Source organism: Schistocerca americana, chromosome X, assembly GCF_021461395.2.
Source record: "Schistocerca americana isolate TAMUIC-IGC-003095 chromosome X, iqSchAmer2.1, whole genome shotgun sequence".
Classification (NCBI taxonomy): Eukaryota; Metazoa; Arthropoda; class Insecta; order Orthoptera; family Acrididae; genus Schistocerca; species Schistocerca americana.
In genome coordinates this window covers 702961148-702987218 of record NC_060130.1, presented here as the reverse complement: position 1 = coordinate 702987218, position 26071 = coordinate 702961148, and the positions used below count along the sequence as shown (strand labels likewise).

General features: G+C 38.4%; 1 protein-coding gene across 1 annotated transcript in view; it reads left to right on the top strand.

Moving 5' to 3' along the window:
- The window catches only part of LOC124556263 (glutamate decarboxylase), a 167992-nt gene extending 162811 nt beyond the window's left edge, over nucleotides 1-5181 (top strand). Inside the window, exon 13 of the mRNA XM_047130249.1 lies at nucleotides 5090-5181. The gene's annotated coding sequence lies outside the window, so the exon portion shown is untranslated. The remainder of the gene's footprint in view (nucleotides 1-5089) is intronic.
- The last annotated feature ends 20890 nt before the right edge of the window (nucleotides 5182-26071 follow it).

Below are 26071 nucleotides of genomic sequence, written 5' to 3'. Positions count from 1 at the left end.
TTGGGAACCACCTTTGTCCACCTCCAAACCTATCGAGAATTGTCTGTAACAAAAAAGTTTCACAGTGGACTGTCCACTCCTCATGTGTAGGAAATTAGAGGTGGAAAAAACCTACGCAAGGAATCACCATATTATTGCAAGACCATAAAAAATGTATTATTTATTTTTGGCTTTCATGATATTTTCTTTCTTGCTTTATAGAAAAATATCGTTGACAACCTTGTATGACAATACTTTCTTCAACGTCTACATGAGTACTCTGCAGTTCAAACGTAAGTTCTTGTCTCGAATCACTTTTGCACTATTTCTCAATTCTTTCACTCTTCAACAGCACGTGGGGAATACCAACACTTGACTTGGTTTTGCCATCATTTTATGTCATCCTATTCGTCAAGATTAGCTGGGGGAGGGTGATCTTGATTTTGGTCTTAGACCCAGCCCATTGGATGGGTTATCTTCATTTTCCCGCTATTTTTGTGTCATAAATAGCCACAGAGGTGTGGACAGTGGAAGGGGCGTTATCTTGATACATGATAGGTATCAGGTTACATCATGACCTTGAATTTACCACTCCCAGTTTCCCTAGAGGGGTGGATGGTGACCTTGACTTAGATCATTATCTGGGCCCATACCTGCACTGATCCTCTACTGCTGTTTAACTGCAAACTCGTGCTTCATTCTACAGCTATAGACTTTCACAAAGCCAAACCAAAAAAACTGATAAGAAAGTAGTTTTTTTTTTTTTTTTTTTTTACAAGGGTGTACTGAAAAGTAACGCCACTGAATTTTCAATGTCAAAACTCTTAATGCTTTTTAAAACAAATAAACGTTATTAACTTTCTACATCTCCAGTCTTCATGTCTACAGATTTATTTTTCAACATCAACATCCTGTCGACATACACATTTTTTCCAATGAGAGACCAGTTTATTGGTACCATCACTGTAGAAGGTTTGGCTTTGTTGTGAGAGACACATCCTCACCTCTGTTTGCACTGCTTCATCACTATCAAGGTGCGATCCTCAAAGATGCTCTTTCAGTTTTGGCAACAGACGACAATTGGGGACAAGTTGGGATGATATGGAATATAATCTATGACAGCAAACCCAAGGCATTGGATTGCTGGCGATGTCACAGCACTCGTGTTTGGTCAGGTATTGTCAGGGTAAAGGACAGGGTGCTCTATAGGTGGACAAACTGTTTCAATTCGTGCCTTTAGTTTTCTGGGTGTCTCGTAGTACACCGACATAGTTATGGAAGCATTACTTTTCAGCACGCCCTCATTTATTGGCTGTAGTTTACGAGGGTCATTCAATAAATAATGCCCACAATTTTTGGCCCAGAACGTATTTATTCTTCAAATTTAGAATTTCGTGACAATATCAGACAACGTCTGTTTCATATGTACTGTATTTCTACATAACCTCTATCGCATTCCATGGCCTTATGCTAATGTTGTGTAACAGCACATATTCCCTGTTGTTAAAACCTCTTGTCCTATACTCATAACCATATTTTCACTGCATGAATTACAACCTCATGATCTTCAAAGTGTGCCCCACGTAGAGAACACTGAAGCACCTTAACACACCTTAACAGATAAAAACCAAGGGCGCTAGGTCTCGGCTATGGAGTGGAAAAGGCAATGATATCTAACCCAACTTCACAAGTGTTCTGAGACAGTGTGGGCGTGCATTGTCATGTTAGAGTAAGACCTCCCTTGTGCATTGTCATGTTAGAGATTTCTTGTCAGGTCAAACTTGTCAGAAATGGTTCTTGAGTTTCTTCAAAGTGTCCAAATTTGTCTCTGAATTAACAACCGACCATTTTAGGTACCATGTTCATACGATTGACACAATCACTATCCCAAAAGACTGTCATCATGATTTTACCAGAACAGGGAGCTGTCTTGAATTTCTTCTTTTTTGTTATAGTGGGTGGAGCAACTCCAGTGACTGCTTTTCTGTCTCTGGGTGAGTCATGCACCCAGGTTTCGTCACCTACAACGACCTGCGACAGAGGAATCTCTCCATTGACATCAAATTGCTCCAACAGCTAAGACGAAATGGCTAGTGTGAAAGAACTGCATGTTTGCCATCAATTGTACAAACTGCTTATAATCTATTTTATACTGGTTTCGATCATTGCGACCATCTTCAGAGGAAGACTGTATCAACGAAACCAAATGAACAATGTACACATAGGATAAACTAAGTAACATGTCAGCTTTATAAGGATAAACATGCAGAAGCAGTTACAAAAATCTGTTTGTTAGATGGATATGGAATTCAACTTCCCATTGGATAAATTGAAATTCCTCAGGGTTGTAAAATGTACAACGCATAACAGACCATGATTTCTATACCAGCACATAATTGATTTCACTGCAATTAATCGCAACTATCATTATTATAGTAACATGAGACCGACCTCTGTCGATATGAGTGCATCAAAGATCTTAAGTATAAGAGTATATGAAAGATATAGATAGTTTACACTGCAAAGATCACCTTTTAGGAATCGATTTGTGTTTATACATGGTATATGCAAAGATATATATTGCCAACCATCGATAAATGTAGACTATGAAGGTCTGTCTACCTGTAAATGAACATAATATTTACATTGCATCTATGTTCTTAACAGTATGAAGACACAGTAATCATAAGAAATGGTATGATGCAAAATATCGACTAAACATCACCTCTTATATGTAACTATCTTATGCAGACCAAAAGACAAAAATACATTTGTCTACAGTCTAGAGTGACATAGGTCAGAAAAATCTCAATTAATATCTATTGACGACCACTGTGCAGAGAAGACTTCATGCAAAGAGCTTGTTACCATGTCACATTTAATTTGCTAATGTAAGACATTGCAAATATCTAACTTCTTCTGATATGAGTAAATCACAGTAGATATGTATATATGGGATATCTAGATACTTTACATCATGAATAATATCTCTTACTAAATAATTTGTGTTATGCACAATGATAATATATTGCCACATCAATGAAACATAGTTTGTAAAGTTATGTCAAGAGTAAGTTATACTAGCCATATCACTGAATATAAGAAATTCTATCTATATATGTACAAAATGAGATAAATGTATAAAAACTACAAGAACTGTATATTATGTCTATCTCTGAAAGGATGGGAAACATAGGGGTTTAGATCAAAAAATTTAAATCCCTGCTGTCACACAACCTAGACCTCTGGCACTGATCACATAGTCCATAAGCACCATATAACCTATACCTTCGATTTCAAATAAGCTAGACCTCAAGCACCTCATGACCTATAACTCAGGAAATGTCTCACTTAGACCTTAGAGATAACATTGTGCAGAAATCAGGCACCACAGTTCTATGACTTCATACCTCATCGTTACTGAGGAACTACAGAAGCTGCAAAACTCAACATGTATTATTGGAGATTGTATAAGTCTGTAAGCAACCTGAAAAGTGTAACTGCCATGTTTCATCATATACTACATGATGATGAACAGTTAACTATATTTTACAGTTAACAATATATATTAATGGTCCATGGTTGACATATATCGATTACAAACAGATGGTCTTTCCATTGTGTCATATCAACATTTCTCATGCATATATAAGTTCCTTGGTATACTCGTATCCACAGAGATCAGTTATCATGTTACTACCTTAATGATCTTTCTGTTTAATCATAGTGAGGTCAGTTTCCAGCTGGTATCAAAGTCATGGCCTGCTGCACATTTTTCTGATTCTGTGAATATTTTAAGACTGATAGTTTTCAATTTCCTCAGTGGAAAATTGGATTCCATATCTAGCTAATATACAGATTTTTTTGTAAATACTTCCACATGTTTACCATGTGGTTTACTGGTTAAGCTGACAACTTATTTCCTTTACCCTGTGTGTACATTGTTCATTTGCTTTTGTTGATATAGTATTCCTTTGCAGATGATTGCTACAACTGAAACCGATAGAAAATAAAGAATAAATTTGTACAGCTTATGAAAAATGTGCAGTTCTTCAAATTCCCATTAAAATCTTGACCTTTTTATTAAATGTTATAGTCTATTGTTAGCATTTGTGGACCCATCTTGAGCACAGCTTACAATGTTCAAGAGTCACAAATATTGCACATGCATTTCTAATGTCACTGATAGCTGTAGAGACAAGTTCTGATGTGATAGTCTGCATGAATAATGTCTTCCATGGGATTCATCACGTCAAGAGCGGTAGCTGTGACATGACATTTTGAACATGGCCGATCACAATGTTCAATTTCTGCTCTTCCTGACGTTTTAACTCTCTTTACACAACTCCTAACAGTAGTCCAATAAGTAGCATCATTACCATTCGTTCTGCACAAACGTTACCCTGATTTCTTTTTCCACAACTCAAAAGACAATTACAGCATGTTGCTTGGAACGAGTGTCTTGTGTAGACGCGATTTTGATAGTTCACCACAGCTCTGCAATCTGGCTGAATTGTTTCAAGGTCACACACTTCCAGAAGAAATATCAAATTCGAAGCACCTAAAATGACGTTTTCCTTCAAACATTTGGGGCATTATTTATTGAACAATTCTGGTACATTTAATTTTGAACACTATTCATCGGCCCTAAGGTGCCTTGTTGACACTAGGAGGTCGTTTGTCAAAGCTCTACATGTATAACCACTAATTTGAACATCACAGCTCTTAATTTTCAACAGCTTTGATGAAAGCACATTCCAGATGTTGGGTACTGTTTATATTTGCTATTCTTGAGCGTTAGTGATAGAGCTATGGTGCAGCTAATACTTGTAACCCATCCCCAGATCTATATAGGAAAAGATATAAAGAAAATGGCAACTGAATTTCGAAGCAAAACACTTGAGATGCATAGAGGAGTTTGGCAAATGCTTACTAGTATATTTGTGGTACTATCGATAATTGCCCCAACAAGCTTTCAAATGATTTTCTTAATATTTATTAGATCACACTTGCAGTTAAATCTACAGATAAATATTCTGTATAGTTAAAACATGTTAGTTTTATGTCCTAGTCCATTATGCACCTCTTACAAGGTTATGAATTGTTTCAGCACCTGGAGCACAAAATCAGCATGTAATGAAGAAAGAAGAGTTAACTACATCCCATTCACGAATTACAAAAAGAGACGAACATATTTTCATAGAGACTGAAACTGAACAACTTGTATTCAGTACAACATAGCCAGATGGTAGCTGCTAGCATGATTGGGTAAGAACTCATTAGAAATAAACTGTGGTGAGTAATATGTGAGCTATTAAAATTTTCCCTCAAGGAATGTATCATTGTAATCTCAACATCAGGGAGAAATATCAGTTTATTTTATGTTTTCATAAGTGTTAATATTAATTGATGTTGTAATGTTGAAAATAAATAATGAAAACAGTTGAAAGAGTATTGTGTATGGTAGTATTTGTGGCATATATATAGCTTTATGTGTGGACACATTCAGATTAACCTGTAACATTATACTTGTTCAGCCAAATGGCAAACATGTTCATCCATGCTAGCTGTATATAAATTAACAATTGTCAGATTAAAGACATTCTACGCTGATACGACAATACCTATATTACAATAGTAGCCATTTTGTTACATAATTAAGAATTGTTTCTGTAAATAATCATTAATAGAAATGCTCCTGTCCCAGAAATGATTTTGTGATCAAGGATAAATAATCATAAAATGTGTGTGCAATGCATGTATGTTTTACATACCATCATGGTAACAGTAGTATTTAATAGAGGCTTTTATAGAACTAAATTGAGCATAGAATTTTAATACTGTAATCCATAAAACTGGCATTAATATGGACCTTTTATTTCACTGCAATCAGAAGTACAGATGAAAAATCTGGCAGCTTAAATACATTTCAGTCCTTATTTCCAATTCAAAAATAGAGTGGCTGTGTTTCCCACTAGCAGCTGACTTTTTTGCTATTTATGTTTACTATTTGTGAGTTGATTTGGTGCAAAAAATGAGCACAACTCATCTAATAAAGAAAATCTAATATTTGGCATAAATTAACAAAGCAAAACCTCAGATATACAAAAGTTTGTTATCTTCATTTGGTCTGCATGGTTCAGTGATTCTTCACAAGTACAATTATCTGCACACATTTTGAATTTCTATTTGTGCTTTTCATAAATATGTAATAGAGTCAAATATTTAAATGACTCCGATAATCTTTGTTTAAATTATTCAGATAATCCTTTTTTAAATTATTAAAGTTATATAATATAACGATGTTAAAATGAGGCCCTATAACTGAATGATGGCTGGTTTGTGATATTTTTATCTACAAGAAGTGGCTAGAGCCTGTTCAGGTTTGCACTCATTTCATAAATAGGAAAACCTGTGATGATGATCTACCAGTTAATATGAGATACATTAAAAATAAACAACAAGAACATGTGTATGAAAAATGAATATTGAGTTACTGTTTATACTGAAATCATTCATAAACAGGAAGACCGTGATACAGAAAATTTGTCAATAATACTCATCTTGTGTGCCAAACCTATACTTGCATATTACGGCCTAAAATGGCAATTAAAAATTATTGAACAAAATGATTTTGTCATTCTTGATATTTTTAAATTATTCTATAATACAACTATCATGTTGTTAGCAAATGTATTCTGTAATATGTCAATATCATTGAAGTAGCAATAACAGAATTATTATAAAAAAGAACATATTATAATGACTGATTTGAAATGATAAAGCAATAACCAGTGTATTTCTTTGCAACTGGTGACACTTCAGTTAATAAATCGATAGTAAAAATTTATAATGCAAATCAATACTTTTTATGATTAGTCAATTAACATGGGAAAGGATTGTATAGTGTGAGTTTTAAAGAAGTCTCTTAGCATCTGGAGATGTCTCACAGAATTTGCTGTCCTAAAACTAATTCTCATTTCAATAGCGATGTGCTTTAAGGTCCTATAACTTTTTTGTAGATGAATGTGTGATTGCTTAACTGTGATATTAGTATATATAACATAAATGGTCTGCAAATACATAAAGTTGTTACGAGAATAGCAGAGGTTATTTTAGTGTTATATTGTATATGGTCTTAACATAGTGTAATAATTTATCAAGTTATATACTCACTCAATGTTACTGATGGATTCAAATTCACCACTGAAGTAAGATATAGAATCTCTGCAGAAATACATATCAGTACTAATATAATTAAATTTGAATATTTTGTTTTGTTGAATATAATTGGAGTCTTCCATATCTGAACTTAAAGAAATAAGTCTACTTATGAACTGATATGCTTTTTTTTTGTTTACTTCCAAGGTGGTTCATATCATTTTATTTGAATTGTTTCAAGATAAACCGCTCTCATAAGATCTCTAGTCAACAATAACAGAGCATACATCCAGCTGAAACTGCGAAACTTTCTAACTGCTGTAGTATTTTGTTGAAGACAAGGTTTTGAAGCAAAGTGCCATGTTGACTCTTGGTTGTTACCGAGTTTTATAGAATTAGAATCGCAAATAACAGCTTACATAGTGCCAGATATGTGCAGGATTTAAACAACGAGACAGTCTTAATAATTCAGCGCTGTGTGAGAATGAGAAAATCATTTCAGAATCAATTCTAAAGTAGTATTTTGTTAACTTAGTAACTATTGTAATGACTGTTTAAAAAAATTTCCTGTTGCTTAACAATAACTCAAAACAGCTGTTCTGTGCACACATAATGATGGTGACATAGAACATCATTATACCTTTCCCATTACATAAACAACAGTCTATCGCATACGAAAATGTATGATATCAATTTATGACCCCTGTAACTTCTCTTGGTCTGTCCAAACAAATTAATCAGAAATATGAGAATTCACTATGCTTAATGAGTCTACTACCTTTATATCATTACAGTATTACATTATTGCAGTATGCCCTGATGTTTTTCTAAGTGTATAAGTTAAGGGATTCTTCATAAAGTTTTAGCACCAAAAATGAGATACTGATGAGTCAAATATCATGTTACTGAGTAGTACAACTCCTGAATGTGATGCAATGGCAGAACACTCTACAAAAAGTTGAGAAAGTCATTACACATTATTTACAACAAATTGCATCAAGATTAAACATTATTTACAACAAATTGCATCAAGATTGAACATTATCTAACATTTTAACCATAGATCATTCATCTACAAACATAATGACAAAGATTGTCAGTACAGACAACTCCCTATACTTGAAAAGCAAAAGGAGTCAGACTAACTCTATAAAAGAATAATTTTGTTTGTCCATGTGGTGTCTACCATATGAAATTCATTTAAGAAACAGTACTGCAATTTGGTAGCAGAAGTTAGTGAATTAAGTAGTTTTCAGGATTGATTAACTTGTAACAGATGCACAATGGAAGTTTCTATAACCAATGCTTTTGTTGTCAAATAGAATAACATCAGGGTATCTGCTTTATCATCAAACTTCAGTCATTTATCCTGTCACTGTATTGCTGAAAATGTCAAAAACATTATAAAGCTGACATAAGCCAGTTATAAGAATATTACTGGAAAAGTCTCCTAAAATAATATTCATTTCTAGGAATATGGATCTCAGAATTTCTTGAGAAGAAAAAAAGAATGTTCTTCCCTTGAAACAAGTGTATAACATTTTCAGGCATTTGAAGTACTCTTCAACAGGATAATTCCACAACTGCTGTACCAGTTGCTGCTTTAGAAGACATCAACTGATACACCAACAGATTAATTAGATGTGTTTTGGGTAGAACTCATCCTCAGATTGTCTGCAAACCAGGAATACATAGCAAATAACAGGTAATGTAACTATACAAAGAATAGAAAAGAGTATAAAACTAAAAGTACCATCAAAATTAAACAGCTGAAATACACACCATGAACATCTTGGTGATCACATAAGTAAGGACAATATGGAAGAAACAATTATGCCATTGAAGACTGACAGGCCAGCTACAGTGCAATAACCAGGAAGATAATTTAAGACACTAGGGAGATGATGAATACAAGAGTAGTGCTACATAGCGTCAAAAGCAGAAATAATTATCACTTTTTTTAAAAGGAGTTGTAGTATACATAATCAAACTTTTACAAAACCTTACAACATGTGAATAATAAAATGAACAAAGTAATAGAAATTTACAGCTACATAGAAAATACTGATGACAAAAAAGACATAGATGTAAAATGACAAAAAGAATAAAAATTCCAAAAGAGGTACACAGATCCAAACATTCTCAGAAAATTACACAAATAAAATAAGTGAAGGAAAACAGTTTAATAAGGTACAGTAAAATATAAATAATAGAAGCAATCATAGGATAGGGTAAGGGCTCAAACCTTGACAGGATTAGAGGAAGGAGGCCATGCAAACAAAAATCGCTAACAAACAAAAAAATTATGTAGTAATAAAAAACCAAAGGAACACAAGGGAAAACAAAGAGCACAATATAATTTCCAAAAGCGTTAGGTTAAGTGGTAACAACCACCTCTTCTGTACATGAGCATTACTTAAAATACTAGCTGTCAACGATGCTGGGTACCTGAATCCTCAAAAAATACAAATGACAAAACTTAAAAGTATAGAAAAGAGCTGCTTGGAGGTAGAGATATAAGGAATGGGTTAATACATGCAGAAATGTTTGGAATTATAGCCCTAGTATTTCAGTGAATATTTTAAAGAACCTACTGCGTCTAGAAGACAATTGTTTGTTCAAAATTAAAGATGAATGATGTAAAAATTTCTTATTCCTATAATACATATAGCGAACGCCCTTTTTGTCAACATGTAGTATCTACAGTCCTCTATGTCTGTTTAACACAAGATGTCCTTCCTGCGATAAATGACAACCAAGTGCAGAACACACCAATAAAAGTAATTCTGCAGCCAGTCGCCATTTATGACAGATATTACACAGAGATAAATGAGTGCATATATTCCTTGTTGAGCCAAAAGGGAGTGTGCTAGATATATTAGAGGAATAAGAAATTTTTAGACACCATCCATGCAACCCCTCTTTAAATATTTGGCAAAATACTGAACCTGTAATTCCAAGCATTTTCACATGTATGTCTATAACTCCAAGCAAATGTTTCTTATTCTGATATGTTTTTCATCTGTACTTTTTCGTGGGTTTCGATTCCCTAGCATCCTTCACATCTAATATTATAATTAAAGCCCATCTGCAGAATGGATTATTGTTACCACTTAATCTAATGTTTTTGGAAAGTGTATCATACCCTCTATTTTCCCTTGCATAGCTATTGTCTTTTATTGTTACATTATTTATTTTCTTTTTTGACGATTTTTGTTTGCATGCTCTTCTTCATCTAATCTTGCAGTGATTTGAACCCTTGCCATATACTATGATGTTTTTATTGTTTCTGTTTTATTGTACCTTATTAAATTGTTTTCCTTCACTTGCTTTATGTATGTAATTTTTTGTTGGTGTTTGCATCTATGTAACTGTTCTGGAATTTTTACTCCGTGCATTGCCATTTTACATCAATGTCTTTTTTGTTGTTGGTATTTTCTATGTAACTGTAAATTCCTATAACTTCACTTATTTATAATTCATGCCTTGTAAACTTTTGTAAAAATTTGTTAATCTATACGACATCTCTAATGAAAAATTAAAAAAATTATTTTCTGCTTTTGACACTGTGTGGCACTACTTTTGTATTCTTCGCTGCCTTCTGGTGGCTTAAATTGTACCCTAGTTATTGCACTGTGACTGGTCAATCACCCTGCTGTGACAAGTTTGTTTGTTACATATCATCTTTATGTACCTGATCACAGAGATGTTCATGGTGTGTATTTCAGCTGTTTGATTTTGACAATACTTGCAGTTTTATACCCTTGTGTATTCTTTGTATTGTTAGATTTTCTGTTATTGCCTATTTATTTCTGGTTTGCAGACAATCCGATGTTGGGTTCTACCCAAAACACATAAAATAAAGTCATTTGTTTGTCAGATGGTGGTTAGTGACCAATACAGCAGTTGTGCAGTTCTCCTACTGATTAGGAATATGGTCGCAATCTTCCTGCATAAATTTGTGTCACAACTGCATGAAGCCCTCTTCACACCAGGGTAATGTATTAAAAATATGTGTCAGTGTAAATATGTTCAAATGAAGCACAGCAAATATGGGAAGAAGTAGCGATGGTCAACTCTAACAAATTTGTCTTCAGTTGTTGATATAACGTATCTTCATTAATTCTGATGTTTCATTTCCTTTTGTAATCACCAAATAACAATAGCCTCAGTATCTATATCACAGTACAGTTATACCATTGTGCACTACACAGCCACTAAAATTGTATTATTGTGATCAGAAGTTATTCATACACTACATGTTCCTGATAAAAGCTTTGTGTGGTGAATATGTTTTACTGTAGCCTCAGACAGAGATAGGACACTCATAATTCATCTAGTTTGTGAATAAAAATAATCTACTTCAAGATCTCATTTTAGAAAACAGCTGTATTTTTGTTACTCTTATATACATTTCAATATTTGTTAAAATAGCATCAAAATTAAGGGAAGAATCTTCATCTTCAATTTCAAAAATAATGTTAATATTAAAAATGACTTTAGTATTGCAGTTTATTGATGCTGGAATCATGTAAACCATGCTGTGAACAGTAATTTTACTACAAATCGCTGAGGAATTTTATTTTGGAAGAAACATTGATTTCCTCCATTGGCGTTACATTTATTAGAGAGTCTATTTTTATCACAAATGAGGATCTAATTTGAATGTCCATGGCAATTTCCACAGTGGAATGCTACTAAAATATCAGTTATGAAATCACTGTTATCATCGATAGTAATATATGTAGAAAAGGAATGTATTCTTGTCTGTTAAGAAATGTGAAAATGAAGAATAATATATATGTATGTTTCCTGTTAGCTCAATGTATTTTTAATGGAATGAAATTCCTGTCATGTACATTACATAACCAACAACCAGTTTTTTGTTTCTTAAGATTATTGGTGTACAATTATATAACTAATGTTAGCACAGTATTAAAGAGTGGAGAAATTGTTTGGTGCATCCCATCAAAGCAAATTATCCTCTCGACAACATTCCATGTCTTCCACTAGCAACATGTGGTCAAGTGGCAATAATAATATGGTTTACCCATACTGTCATGAAACCCATGTCTGCTGAAAAATGGTTTTACAGTATAAGTTTTAAGTGTCACATATGCATGCACACAGGCTATATGAGTGTGCCTGTGTGTGTGTCTGTGTATATGTCTGTATTTGAGCGCATATGTAAGTGTGTTTGTGTGTGTTTGTTTGTTAGTGTGTATTTGTTTGTTTGTCTGTGAAGGAAAGAAAGCAAAAATATATTTTAGTATTTTCAAGTATGAAACGTTGCTGTTACGATATTCAGTGCAAGTGTCAAAATAATATATTTCAACTGTTGCTAAACAAAGATATTTATTTCTGATTTGTTTTGCTTCTCTAAAATAGCGGTTTTTTGCTCAATTACTTTATTAGGTAGCTGATCAATTGATTTGTGGAAAAAACCTCAGATAAGAAAAAATGATTCTTATAGGAGGAAGTTTCCAATAGAGTAGAATCCAGTACACATCTGGTTTCTGACTGGTGCTTACTTATTTTAATTTCTAGATGTGTTTGATTTGTTTTGTTGATTTGAGCACAAATTCAATATAATTTTCGGCTTTGATAATAGAGCTAAAAGCAAATTTTGAAAAAATTATCCAGTGTGATAGTACATTGGATTACATCCTGCTAATAAATAAATTCAACTGTAAAATTTTCCTTGATGGTGTATTTTGATGTGAGATATTATAGAACTACTATTTAAATACTATATTGATGTAAATTATATTTTATTGGGTTTGAAATATGCTTTCCTAGGTATATTTTCAAATATAAAAAGAATGAAGGTGTTCATAAGTTTGTTAAAAAATTAGTTATGATCTCTGATTAATGTTTAATGTCTTGTAGTGTAAACAACATATACGAAATAAAGTAGATGTTCAATGTTAGACCACTGTAATAATTGTTTCCAAGAGCATCCATTCAACTTAACAGAACTACTTAATAAATTAAATCAGCCTTTAGCTGCAGTTACTTTTTCATTAAAGGTGTGGTACCACAAATCAAAATGTTTATATCTCAGCAAACTAGGTAACAATGCAGTAGTTTCAGATCTCAAGGAGGACGTCCGAACAGTTAACTGTGTAGGTACATGCAGAGGAATGGCAACTTAAGTTTAGAAGAATAGTTCGCCAAATACTGGATATATATGTACCTAGAAGAATAGTTCATGGTGGAAGAGAGACTTCAGGACACACAGTCACTGTAAAGAAATTTCTAATGAAACAGCAACTGCTGCATAATAGGTACAAAGCAAAGCACCGGGTTATAGACAAAGATAAGCTGAATGATATGCATTTGGCTGTCAAAAGAGCAATACGTGAAGCTGTCAGTGACTACAATAGCGGAACCTTATCGAAAAACGTCTCATAAAACTGAAAGAAATTATACAGTGTTGCAATGCCTATATTGTCCAGAACTACGATGCAATGTTCCTTTGGGCATACGCTCATGTTCGAAGGATCAGGCACTGTGGCTACTGCAGCCGTTATTAAATAAATAATGTTTTCGCAGTTGTGAATATAGACAACCATCAACCGTATAATGGAATGACAACAGTTAAAATGTATGCCGTATCGAGACTTGAACCCAGATTTCCCTCTTATTGTGAGCAGTTGCCTTACCATTAGGCTATCCGAGTAGAGCTCATAGCTACAGACAAACCTCCATCTCTCCGTCGTCAACCATGTATCTACAATCTGCACTTGTACATACATTTTGTATATTCTTCTTCAGGGGAGACATTTTATTTTAAAGTAACTTGCTCAGTGTTGGTGAATAAATACGATATTGCGATGACTGTATTGTTTAGAAGTATGATGCATTATATAGCTGACGGTTATCCATATTCGCAACTGCAAATACATTTCATGTATTTCGTAACGGCTATGTGCATCATACTTCTGAACAGAACAGGCTCTGCAGTATCGTATTTCCTGACACCAGTCATGTTACTTCCAATTGAAATGTTTCCCCTGTACAGGAATCTATATAACGAATGCACGAACGCAGGTTGTAGACACATGGTTGATGACATATGGAGGTTTGTGTCTGGCCGTGAGTCGTCCTAGGATAGCCTAATGGGAAGGCGACGACTCTTCATATGCAAGAAATCCGCGTTCGAGTCTGGGTCCAGCACTGATTTTCACTTTCGTCATTCCACTATACAGGTAATGGTCATCCATATTTGCAACTGCGAATATATTTCATGAAAGAAATTACGAGAATGCGAAATGACTGTTATGGATGATGCAGAAACCGAAACTCGATGATGCAGAAACCGAAACTCATGGCAGCAAAACCAACGCAGCAACACTGAACTACGTTTTCAAATTATTTTTTACAGGGAAAAATCCAGGAATATTACCCCATTTTAACTCTCATACCACTGCCAGTGGCGCTGAGGAACAGCTGAAATCATTAAAATTAAACAAACTCTAGGGACCAGTAGAATTATTTTCACATTATACACAGAAACTGCAGTTCAGTGAACCACCCTGTAATCTTAGTACACGCTAGATCCATCAAACAAATAAGTTTGCTCAGTGGTTGTAGAAGACTCAGGTCTCACCCGTCTACAAGAAGGATAAGAGAAGCGATTCACAAAACTACCAAGCAATATCATTGACGTCTACCTGTTGTAGAATTGTAGAACATATTCTAAGTACAAACGTAATGAAATATATCGAACTGAATGACCTAGTCCATTGCAGCGAGCATGGAGTGAGAAAACATTGATCACGCAAAACCTAACTCATACTTTTCTAACATACTGCCCTGAAACCCATGGAACTAGGCAATCAGTGGAGTATAGTATTTCTTGACTTCCGAAAAATATTTGACTTAGTACCGCTCCAATATTTTTTAAGTAATGTACGACCATATGGGGGAATCTAACTAAATATGTGTATTGACGATTTCGGTGTAAGGAAGACGCAGCGCGTTATCTTGGATGTAGAGTCATAGACAGAAGTAGACATAACATTAGGCTTGCCCCAGGGAAGTGTACTGGTACCCTTGCTGTTCGTGTTGTACATTAATGAACTTTAATCGTAATCTCAGACGTCTTGCACGTTATTCAGTCATCAGTAATCAAGTATTAACTGAAAAAAGCTGCACAAATGTGCAATCATATCTTGATAATATTTCAAAGTAGTGCAAATATTGGTAAATTGCTTTAAAAGTACAGAAATGTAAAATTATGAACTTCATAAAACGCACAATAGCCGTGTCCCGTGACTACAGTTTCAGTACGGCACGACTGAAATTGGCCTTGTCATACTGATATACTGTAACAATCTGTTGGAATATGAGATGGAATGATGGAATAGGTGCAATTGTAGGTAAATCAGGTGGTAACTTCGCTTCATTGGTATAATACTCGAAAAAGCTAATCGTCTACAAAGGAGACTGCTTACAAAGCACTCGTGCGAGTACATCTAAAACGTTGCTCAAATGTAGAGAACTAACAGGGAATGTCGATTGTGTACAAAGAAGGCCAGCACGATTGGTCAGAGGTTTGTTTGACACACGGTAGAGCGCAGGGAAATGTTGTAAAACCTGAACCGGCAGACTATTGGAAACAGACGCCAACTATCCAGCGAAAGTCTGCTTACAAAGTTTCAAAAACCAGTGTTAATTGACATACCAAAAAATATGCTACAGTGGCCTACATATCGCTCCCGCACTGACGGAGATACAAAGATTAGACTAATGAAGTCCACACAGAGGTATTTAAACAGTCATTCTTACTGCTTTCCATATGTAACCGATATGGAAAGAAACCCTAATATGCAGTAGACTGGAAAGTCTCTTCTGCCATAAACTTCACAGTGATTTGTTCTAAATTGATGTAGACAGAATCCACACGAATTAACAAGTTTACAGTGGTGGCCATTTTCTCAACATCTGTATATAAATTGTATGCCACACATTAAGCTTTTTTTAACTTCTGCTGATGCTTGCCGATTAGAGAGGTGGAAAAGACATACTTCTGCTTTAAAAACATTAGGTCTAAGTAGACATTTCTGAAAATATTCATAAAGTTTAGTGGACTCGTTGGTAGCTATACTTCACATTCAAGAAGATCTTCACTGTGATATGAAATTGCAAGGTCATCTGAATATCGGAATTTCCGGCAGGCCAAGTCCGGCAGGTCTGTGTGTAAAAATTGAGTAACACCAGAGCAAGAACAGAGCCTTGAGGCGAACCATCAGCGAGTACATCTCATATGCTCTTGTTTTCACCTTGGTGTACTTTAAACCGCCGATTACTCAACACGTTACTTAAAGGGTTACATAGAGATTTACAAGACACTGTTTTCAGAAATTTCAACAGTAGATCCTCGCAGTGCACCATATCACGAGGTGGTGACAGATCAACAAAAACTACTATGTTCTTGAGTTTCTTCTGGTAGCCAGTTTCTGTGTGGGTAGTGAAGGAGAATACTTGTTCACAGCAGTTTCAATGAGATGTGAATCCAGCTCGTTCAGATGGAATCACAGAATTAATTTGGTCTTGTATTCGGTTTAGCATCATTCTTTCCAGTAGTCTGTAAGCCCAGTTAAGTAGATATATTAGGCGGTAGTGTTCTGCAGCTGTTTCTTCTTTCCCAGGCTTTTTCATAGCATTAATTTTAGCTGTCTTAAATCTTGCTGATAATATTCCTGTGTGAAGAATTTCGTTAAAAAGGTGAACTAGCCACATTCGTGTTGTAGGTTCAGTGTACACCAAAAATTCGGGATGGACCTCACCTACACCTGCAGCATTTCTATGTTTTGTGTGGTTAACGGCTGATTCCAGTTCAGTGGTCGTAAATGGAGAAGAGAATTCTGGGTTATGTTAAAGAGACTTCTTGATTTCAATAAGTTCTTTCTTTACTTGCCAAACATTTGCTGTATCTGCTGGAACCTTGGCAACTTTCGCTAAGTTACTGGCGATTGTATCGCATGAGACTGTAGACTTCTTTGTGTTGTGGGAAGGGTCTTCTCTCAGCTTCTGGATGAGAGTCCAAGCTTTACTGCTGGAATGTGTTTAGTCAAGGTTCCTCGTTTCTTTGTGCCTTTTTTCTCTTCTTTGTTCATTCAAGGAATTCGACAAATTCGTAACTCTTTCTTGGCCTCCATTTTCCCTGAAATTATTAAATGGCTGGTTGATCACTTTTAAGGTACGTTCTGGGGTGCTGTTTTTGGCAGTAGATGTGACAGCTCTCAGAAACTTTGAGTACGAGTAAGTCATGGCAGGAATCTCTTCTACTGCATCGTCCGATAGTTTTGAGAGTTTATCCGAATGCGATTTTGAAAGATTCAATGGGATGAAGGAGCAGATCATGCTGGAGCAATTTGTATGCCGTGGGAGATGAGAAAGGGGCGATATTAACTTTTGAAAAAGTCAGGAAGGATCGTTCTGATGATAGTTCCACTATTATTCCCAGAAGTGTCGACATTTGACAGGCAGATGTCATGTGGGCTCTTTGTGTCCCATCTTCTAGACTTGAATGTGATCTTCCCTTTTGCAAAAAAAAAAAAAAAAAAACATTTGAGGTCATCAGTCCCCTAGGCTTAGAAACTACTTAAACGTAACTAACCTAAGGACATCACACACATTCATGCCCGAGGCAGGATTCGAACCTGCGACTGCAGCAGGCGCGCGGTTCCGGACTGAAGCGCCTAGAACCGCTCGGCCACAACGGCCAGCCTTCCCTTTTGCATCATAACGCATCTTTAATTTGTTTACTTCCATCCATTCTGCGAGAATTTTTCCACTTTCATCCTCTTCAGCATAGCCCCATTCATGGCTGTTGCTGTTTAAACCGCTACATATATTGCAGGATGTTCTAGTAATAAAGGTTGTTTGGTCCAAGTGATGTTCAATAGTTTATAAATATTCGCTACCTTTCTGTTTCCAGTTTGAATCACCACTACCATGAAGTTTCCTTCATCCAGTTTCTCTTAGAGAATAAAGGAGACATCAGTTAACTCATTCCAAACAACGATGGCTATCTCATATTGAGGGTGGTTGACGCTGGGCACAAGTTTATTACCAGGAATATTACCTCGCTAGCTCAGAGCGTTCTAATCTTTGCTATGTCTCCTGCAGGGCTATGACATCTACCTTACGCGGTCGTAAGATTTTTGACAGGCCTTCCACCCTTATTTCTGGTAAGTCGTCAATATTCAGTTGGAAAATTCTGAGCATGTTTCCAGGTACGTTATGACTAGTGCTGTTTGCACAGAAATACATTCTTGTGTATATTTTGCGTTGGATGTTGAAAATATATCTGAAACGCCTTCTGCGAGAGTTGGCCTAGCTGACACCGCCTAGTTGGTTGTCGAGGGAGCACCGGTACTAATCAAGAAACAAGAAGCTGCACTCGAAGGCGAACATTTGTCTGCACATACGGAGGTCTCTCACTTATTCGATAAAAGTTAGTACTTTTTCGTCAAGGTGAAGTGGAAATTTAAATAATGAAACCCAGAGGATGTAGCAGGAAGAGCACCGAGAGAACAGATGACAGAACCGACTACAAGGGGTTAAAATGTAACTGTAAATGAAGGAAACAAAGAAAGATCACTCAAGATGACAGAACAGTGAGACGAAAACAATACATTACCATCAAAGGTGTGTATACGAGGTTACAGAAACAGAACAGATGAAAGGCAATACAGAATACGACAGCTGAGACAGACCACCGAAAATAGGCCCTGAATACGTTAATATACGAGTACCTGGGTGCTGTTTCCAGTATGCTATAGCTGACAATATGGTGAATTTTCTGACTCAGGCAAGTAATTATTAACGTTTGTATCTGCTGAATTATGCCGCTGTCTGCGTTTTTTAGTATTAGTATGAGTATTATTTTAGTGGTAGTCGTTTTATTCATCTTTAGATCAATTTTACAGCGAAATTGGACAAGTCTTGGTATTATAATCAGTAACAACAAATAATAATACAAATCACATACACTGGTATTTATATACTTACAGGTTTAGTTTGACATAGATGAGACACCTAATTGGCCGTGGCCTTATAGTAGAAATGACCCCTGCATTTGTCTGAAGTTAGGAAAACCATGGAAAACCAAAGTCAGGATCGCTGGATGAAGACTGGAGCCTCCACCTTCCCGAATACGAGACCAGTGTGTTTAACATAGTGTTGCCTCATTGGTTTATCCCTAGTGCACAATAACGTTTCAGAAACAAGTTATTTAATAATGTAAAACGCTAGTGTCACATTGTCAATTCATTTCTCACTCCGTAATTGCAGACACTACACACACTGTAGGCATATTGCTTCATAATATTACACTACACATACTATTAGCAGATTTCAGGACCGTAGCGACTATACCCGATTTCCATTTTGGGTTCTACAAATTACCATTTGCTAGCCCGAAAAAATGAGTCAGTATCTCTCTGTAACAAGTGAGGTGTTGGGTTCAAAATGTTCAAATGTGTGTAAATTCATAAGGGACCAAACTGCTAAGGTCATCGGTCCCGAGACTTACACACTACTTACACTAACTTACGCTAAGGACAACATACACACCCATGCCTGAGAGAGGCCTCGAATCTCCGGCGGGAGGGGCCGCGCAATTCGTTACATGGTGCCTCTAACCGCGCAGGCCACTCCGCGCGGCTGTTGGTTTCAGAAAGAGGATAAAGTGTTAGTATTACACATTGCCTAGCTTAGAGAGTAAATTTTTTCAGAAAAGAAAAAAAGGAAGGAAAAACATAAAACTCTCTGGCATATTAAAACTGTGTGCCAGACCGAGATTCGAACTCGAGACCTTTGTTTTTTACAGGCAAATGCTCTGCCGCTTCTTTTTCTTTTTTTATTTATTTATTTCATTTTAAAATCACATATGAAAAAGACGATGAAAAAGAAAGGAAAGAAATATAGTGCCGAAGTAACATCCTCGCCGCTTCACTGCGAAACTACGTAAACCTGGGACTGCCCACCGCTTCGGGGGCTCGGGGCTCATGCAACATGCTGCGTAGAAAGACTGCAAAGTGCGTTTTGAATTTAAAGTGACGTCGGATGATTTCGTGTTGCTCTAGTAGATAATGTCAATAGCCCATGCCCGATATCACGGTCTGCGAGAGCACATAATGCGATGCGTTTCCTCCAATCCAGCAGATTGCCGACTTTTTTTGTGAGAGAAAAAAGACAGCGTCTGGTAAAAATAAAGCGTTCGCCGTGATCGTGGAGTCGTCGGTGCGGCGGAGGAGTGCTATGATGCGTTGCGTCAGCCGCCATACATCCTTTGCCTCACCGTACTGCAGAGAATGTTCATCGGCGTCCTGCATGCCACATATAAGGCAGAACGGGGAATCTACCACGTGAATATCGTACAGTCGTTAGCGGGTGACTGTCTTGCTGTTGATTAATGTATACTAAGACGATCTTGCTGTCGTGGTGAGGAGAGGCATATGGACAGCTCGCTAAATTTATCGCCAATCCCTCGTTGGGTATTTAAGTTTGACAACATTGCTGCCATGATGACGCCTCAAGTACCGATATATCTCAGGGATAGTGGGGATCCTTGTAGAAGGTATCTGTAACTGAACATAACTAAAATCAACAAAGAATCGCACGAAGTGAGACAAAGAAGGCGATATTGTGCCTACTGCCACCGGTGGTTCAAAGGGCGTGGGAAGAAGCACGTCTAGGATCGCCGACGTGATGGGGTGTTGCCGTTGGTTCCAAGTCCGTAGCGTCGTTCGCAGGTATAGAGCTAGAACCTTGTTCCGCACATTCGTGAGATGAAGTCCTCCAGAATGGTGTGGGAGGGTTAAAGTCTCGTATTTGACCTTAAACAAAATTCCTTGGCTGACATAGTATCCAAGAGCCGTCATTAACCTGTCAGCAATACCATGTGGTTTTGGCAGTACCTGTCCAAGGTGCGGCAGTCGCGAGGCCAGATGAATATTAATGTATTCCACCCTTTGCAGCAGGCAGTGGGTTCGGAGTGAATTGTTGCGTATGTGCAGTCGGACGTGCTGGAGCAGACGTCGGTAGCTCTCCGCCGCTGATTGTCGTAGCGATCGGGTGACCAATACTCCTAAGTATCGCAAGATGTTCTCCGTCGTAAACGGACTGTGCAGAGCGTCCAGCCCTCGTCCGATGTGCATAATTTTACTTTTATTCATGTTGACCCTGCTACCCGCCGCTACTCCGTATGTAATATGAAGGGCAACCACCTTACGTACTGCGTTCTCCTACCGGTCGAGTATCATCAAGTCGCACGACGAAGGAGCGCCGCGAAGGAGGCGCATGAGGATGGTAAAAAAAATCCTGAGGGTTTGCCATGCGTCGCATGGTCGAATCAAGGAAATCATGGTTGATCCTGTCAAAGGCACGATCAAAATCACATACGAACGCCGCTCGCATACGACAAGCTTCCGTCAGGGAAATGATGTCACGGTATTCATCTAAGACAGAATGGATGTTGCACAGAACCCCTAAACTAGCCTGGGCTAGTGGTAATGTCTTGGATATTACACTCTTGAGCCTTGCCGCTAACATTCGCACAAAGATCGTATAGTCAGTATTGAGCATGCCGAGCGGTCGAAATTGATGGGCGCTGACACTCTGCCGATTTCGGTATTGGTATAAGCAGTCCCGCCATGAATTGCGACGAAACGTCCGTGTCAGGGCTCAATAACTCGTTATACAACAACACCAATTGGTGTATCATTAACTCCACAAATTCACGATAAAATTCGAGTGTCAACCCATCTGGCCCTGGGGATTTATGCACCACACCCCTTGTGAGTGCTCTCCGTATGTCTGCCGTTATGAGTTCCAATAACACCTCTGCATTCGGACCATCAACCTTCATTTTCATCTGTCGCAAAATTTCTTCTCCTATTCGATCGTTCATTGGCATCCCAGTGAAAAGGAGGTGGTAATGCTCCGGAAACCTAGCAGCAACGTCCTGCTGTGACATCAGCGGCCGACGATCACCATCCTGGAGCACTATGATCAAGGATAGGCGATTACGCGCATGTCCCTTGGACACATGATGCATGCTAATACGTTCTCCAACGACGTTGCCAAGCACCGAGCACGGAGGTAAAGTCCCTCCAATTGACGTCTCGCGGTCGATAAAATACACGCCTGAATGCGATAGACTCGCGCTTGACGCTAGGGAGATGGGGCCCCGGAGAACAGGCACGGAGCACCATGTAATAATAATCAAGTGTATCTCGGAGCCATTTCGCGTTGTCCTTTCCATACGTTATGAGAGCTCTTCGTAACGCCGGCTCTGCACATTGCAGCCGCAATGGAAGAACCGTACGGTGCATCAGCAGATGGCGGGTGCACGTCTGCCATTTTTCTTCGATCCCCGCTGGCGACATTCGGGATCCACCAATAAGGATGAATTAAGTTTCCGCGAACTATGGCTCCGCCAGACCCGCTGCCGTGGGAGGGTTAATGTGTATAAATATGCAAGGTGATCCGTAAAAGTTGTGGGACAACGTTCAGCAGCTAACACGTGATCTTTTAATTCGTCAGAAACATAAATCCCATCCAGCCTGTTCGCCGAGTGGCTAGTAAAAATCGTGCAGCCCTCTCGCTGCCCATGGATCTTTCTCCACGTGTCCATTAATGCCACGTTCCGGCACATCGTGTGTAACGCGTAGCAGGAGCTGAAATTAGGGGTTTGATCCTTCGGTGTAAGAACACAGTTAAAATCCCCTCTTACCGAGATGTTGTCATATCTCCCATGGAATAGGGGCGCAATCTCCTCCGAGTAGAATTGCGCACGCGCCCGTCGATTGACAGATCCGGAGGGTGCATAGATGTTGACAATACGAATCAATCAGAGAAACGTCCTCTGATGCATTTCGATGTGGCTGCCGGGACATGGTCCCTGACTCCTCCGTCGGCAGTACCGGGTCAATCGGTGTCAATGAAGAGGAACCGTGTGAAAGGCGGGACATCCGGTCACCATCTGAAGGAATCCTGTCAGCGTCCTCTAAAGGCACGTGTTCTGTGTCAGACATTTCTTCGGCTTGAATAAGTTCTGTGTCGCCTAGGCTAGAGGAGCACGTGCCAACCTAACTGTGGCGACGCTTTTTGCGACGTTTCGGCGATCGTTGTTTGCGCGCCCTGCCCTCTGCCGCCGTAGGCGACGCCCCACTGTGTTCTTCAAAAATGTTCAAATGTGTGTGAAATCTTATGGGACTTAACTGTTAAGGTCATCAGTCCCTAAGCTTACACACTACGTAACCTAAATTATCCTAAGGACAAACACACACACCCATGCCCGAGGGAGGACTCGAACCTCCGCCGGGACCACCCGCACAGTCCATGACTACAGCGCCTGAGACCACTCGGCTAATCCCGCGCGGCCCTGTGTTCTTCGAGCGTTTGTTAGTCCGTTGCTGCCGCCAATGTCTCAACCTCCACTTCCACGTCGCGTGCTACATGTGAGGGTGCGGAAGGTTCCTCCCTCATCTGACGTGACGTGGGTCTAGGGGCATTCTCCATGCTCCCCTAACTCGGTCTGCTGTTGCATCAACACGTCCTTGTCACGCTCCGAACTCGGCAACACCCCCGGCGGATCACCGACCCGTACGTCATCGGCAGTTGCGTGGGAACTTCTCGCTGCGACGCTTCTCCATGTAGCAGTTGCATGACTCGGTGTTGTATGCACTCCTAGCGGATATGTTCTTCTCCACCACAGTCAGAACATGTGCGTGGCTGGCCATCGTAAATCACAATAGCTCGACATCCTCCACTATGTAAATATGAAGGGATATGTTTGTTAAGGACGATCCGCACCTGTCGGACGTCGTTCAGCACGGGATAGGTGCTAAAACTCGCCCAGCGGTCGGGCGTATGACTGAGTATCGTTCCATATGGTCGCAGCGATTCAATAACCAAAAATGTGTGTGAAATCTTACGGGACTTAACTGCTAAGGTCATCAGTCCCTAAGCTTACACACTACTTCACCTAAATTATCCTAAGGACAAACACACACACCCATGCCTGAGGGAGGACTCGAACCTCCGCCGGGACCAGCCGCATAGTCCATGACTGCAGCGCCCAAGACCGCTCGGCTAAGCCCACGCGGCGATTCAATAACCATCGGTTCTGGTACCTCAAGCGCCAATTCAAAGATCCGGATGACCCTCACACCCAAGCCTGAAGGAGCTACAGTTACATCGCTGATATGGCCATCAGAGGGTCGAAATTTAAATCCTCTTCGAACAGCGGCGATAATTCTTTCACACGCAGCTTCATCGGTCATCTTGACGTATGTTGTACTGCTTACAATGGATAGGTGTATTCCAATTACGTCTGTAGCAGGTAAACTATCTTCCTCCCTCAAAAAACGCTCTATTTCGAAAGCCTTGGGTCTGGCATATTCTTTCTCATCCGTAAATTTGAGCGTAGTCTTTCTAAAATTGTTTGCCATGGCGATCTAGTCCGACAACAACACGCGCTAGTACCAGTGGTGTAAACACTTTCTCGTCCACGCGCGCCCGCGGCAGTGACAACACGTCCGTGCCGCGCCACAGGCCTAAAGCAGACTGTTGCTGAGCTACCCAAGTACGACTCAAGAGTACGACTCACGAGCCCTACGCAGAGCTTTACTTCCGCCAGTACCTCGTCTCTTACCTTGTAAACACAGTGTGTAAGTTTTACGTGAAATGATAAATGTTTTATCATCGCTGTTATTATTTATTTGTGTTACATCTTTACCAGACCCCTAGTCTTTGTTATGCAAGTAACCATTCAATGTATAGACTGTATTGCTTAAAAGGTGTTTTTAAACTGCCTTTTTAAATAAGTTTGTTTTGGTAATCTCTTTAATCTCCTTGAGCAATTTATTGTACAGTTTTATCGCTAGTCAGAAAATGCTGTTTTGAGTTTTATGTTTATTTATTATTAGAATTATAAGCTTTTTTCTGTGGAGTTGGAAAAAGGTTTCGAAGATGTTGGGAGCTTGATCAAATAGTCAGAAGATACAGCGCCAGAAACCAATGTCCCACTGTCGGAAGAGGTCACACAAAAGTCTGTCCTGCAGTACCAAATATAAGCAAGGAAGTAGCTCAGGTATGGTTGGTGTGTTTATTATTGTGACTGTCATATTAAGTAATTTAAATGTTGACTACGAGCACTGATAAATTCTGTGTTTCCCGAACGAACAGTCCAATCATCTCCAAATGTTTTGTTAAGAAGGTCTGCTAATATGGGCGGGACATCCATCATGTTGATACCGTTGGTCTTTTCTTACGTTCAGTGATATGTATTCCGATACGTACGGCAACGTATCTGTTGGAAACTGTAGATAACCGCAGATTATAAGTAGATTCGTGGGGATGAATATCAAAGGAATCTCTGGTGGGATGTGAACACCGAATCTGATGTAACAAGAATATCAGTTTCAGTATTCTATCACATTAGAAAGATTCATTGAGAATGCTTGTATAGAACATACCGAGTAAACTGTTTGAAAGAGCGGAACGAATGGAAACAGTGCGCCAAAAATGCAAGGAAAATTAAAAAGAGGGGTAGGCCCTACAGTCTCAAATATCCGCCTAGGATGCAAGAAAACGCAAAGAATAGAAAGTAATTTGGGAAGTCAGTTTGTCTCCAGCGACGAATGAAGAAGATAGGTCTCAGAAAGGAGCAGTCTTAGTACTCCAAAACGTTCTGACTGATCTGAATGGGACACACCTGTGCCGACAGTCTTCGGACACATCTGTAGAAGGCAATAATTTACTGACAACTACCAAGGAAAACTGTACCACAAAACTGGACAGTATTCTTCTATCTTTCCATGTAGAATCCTTTGACATTAACATATCACTCATTATAACAAATATAGAAGCTCTAATTGCCGTGCGGGGTAGCCGCGTGGTCTTAGATGTC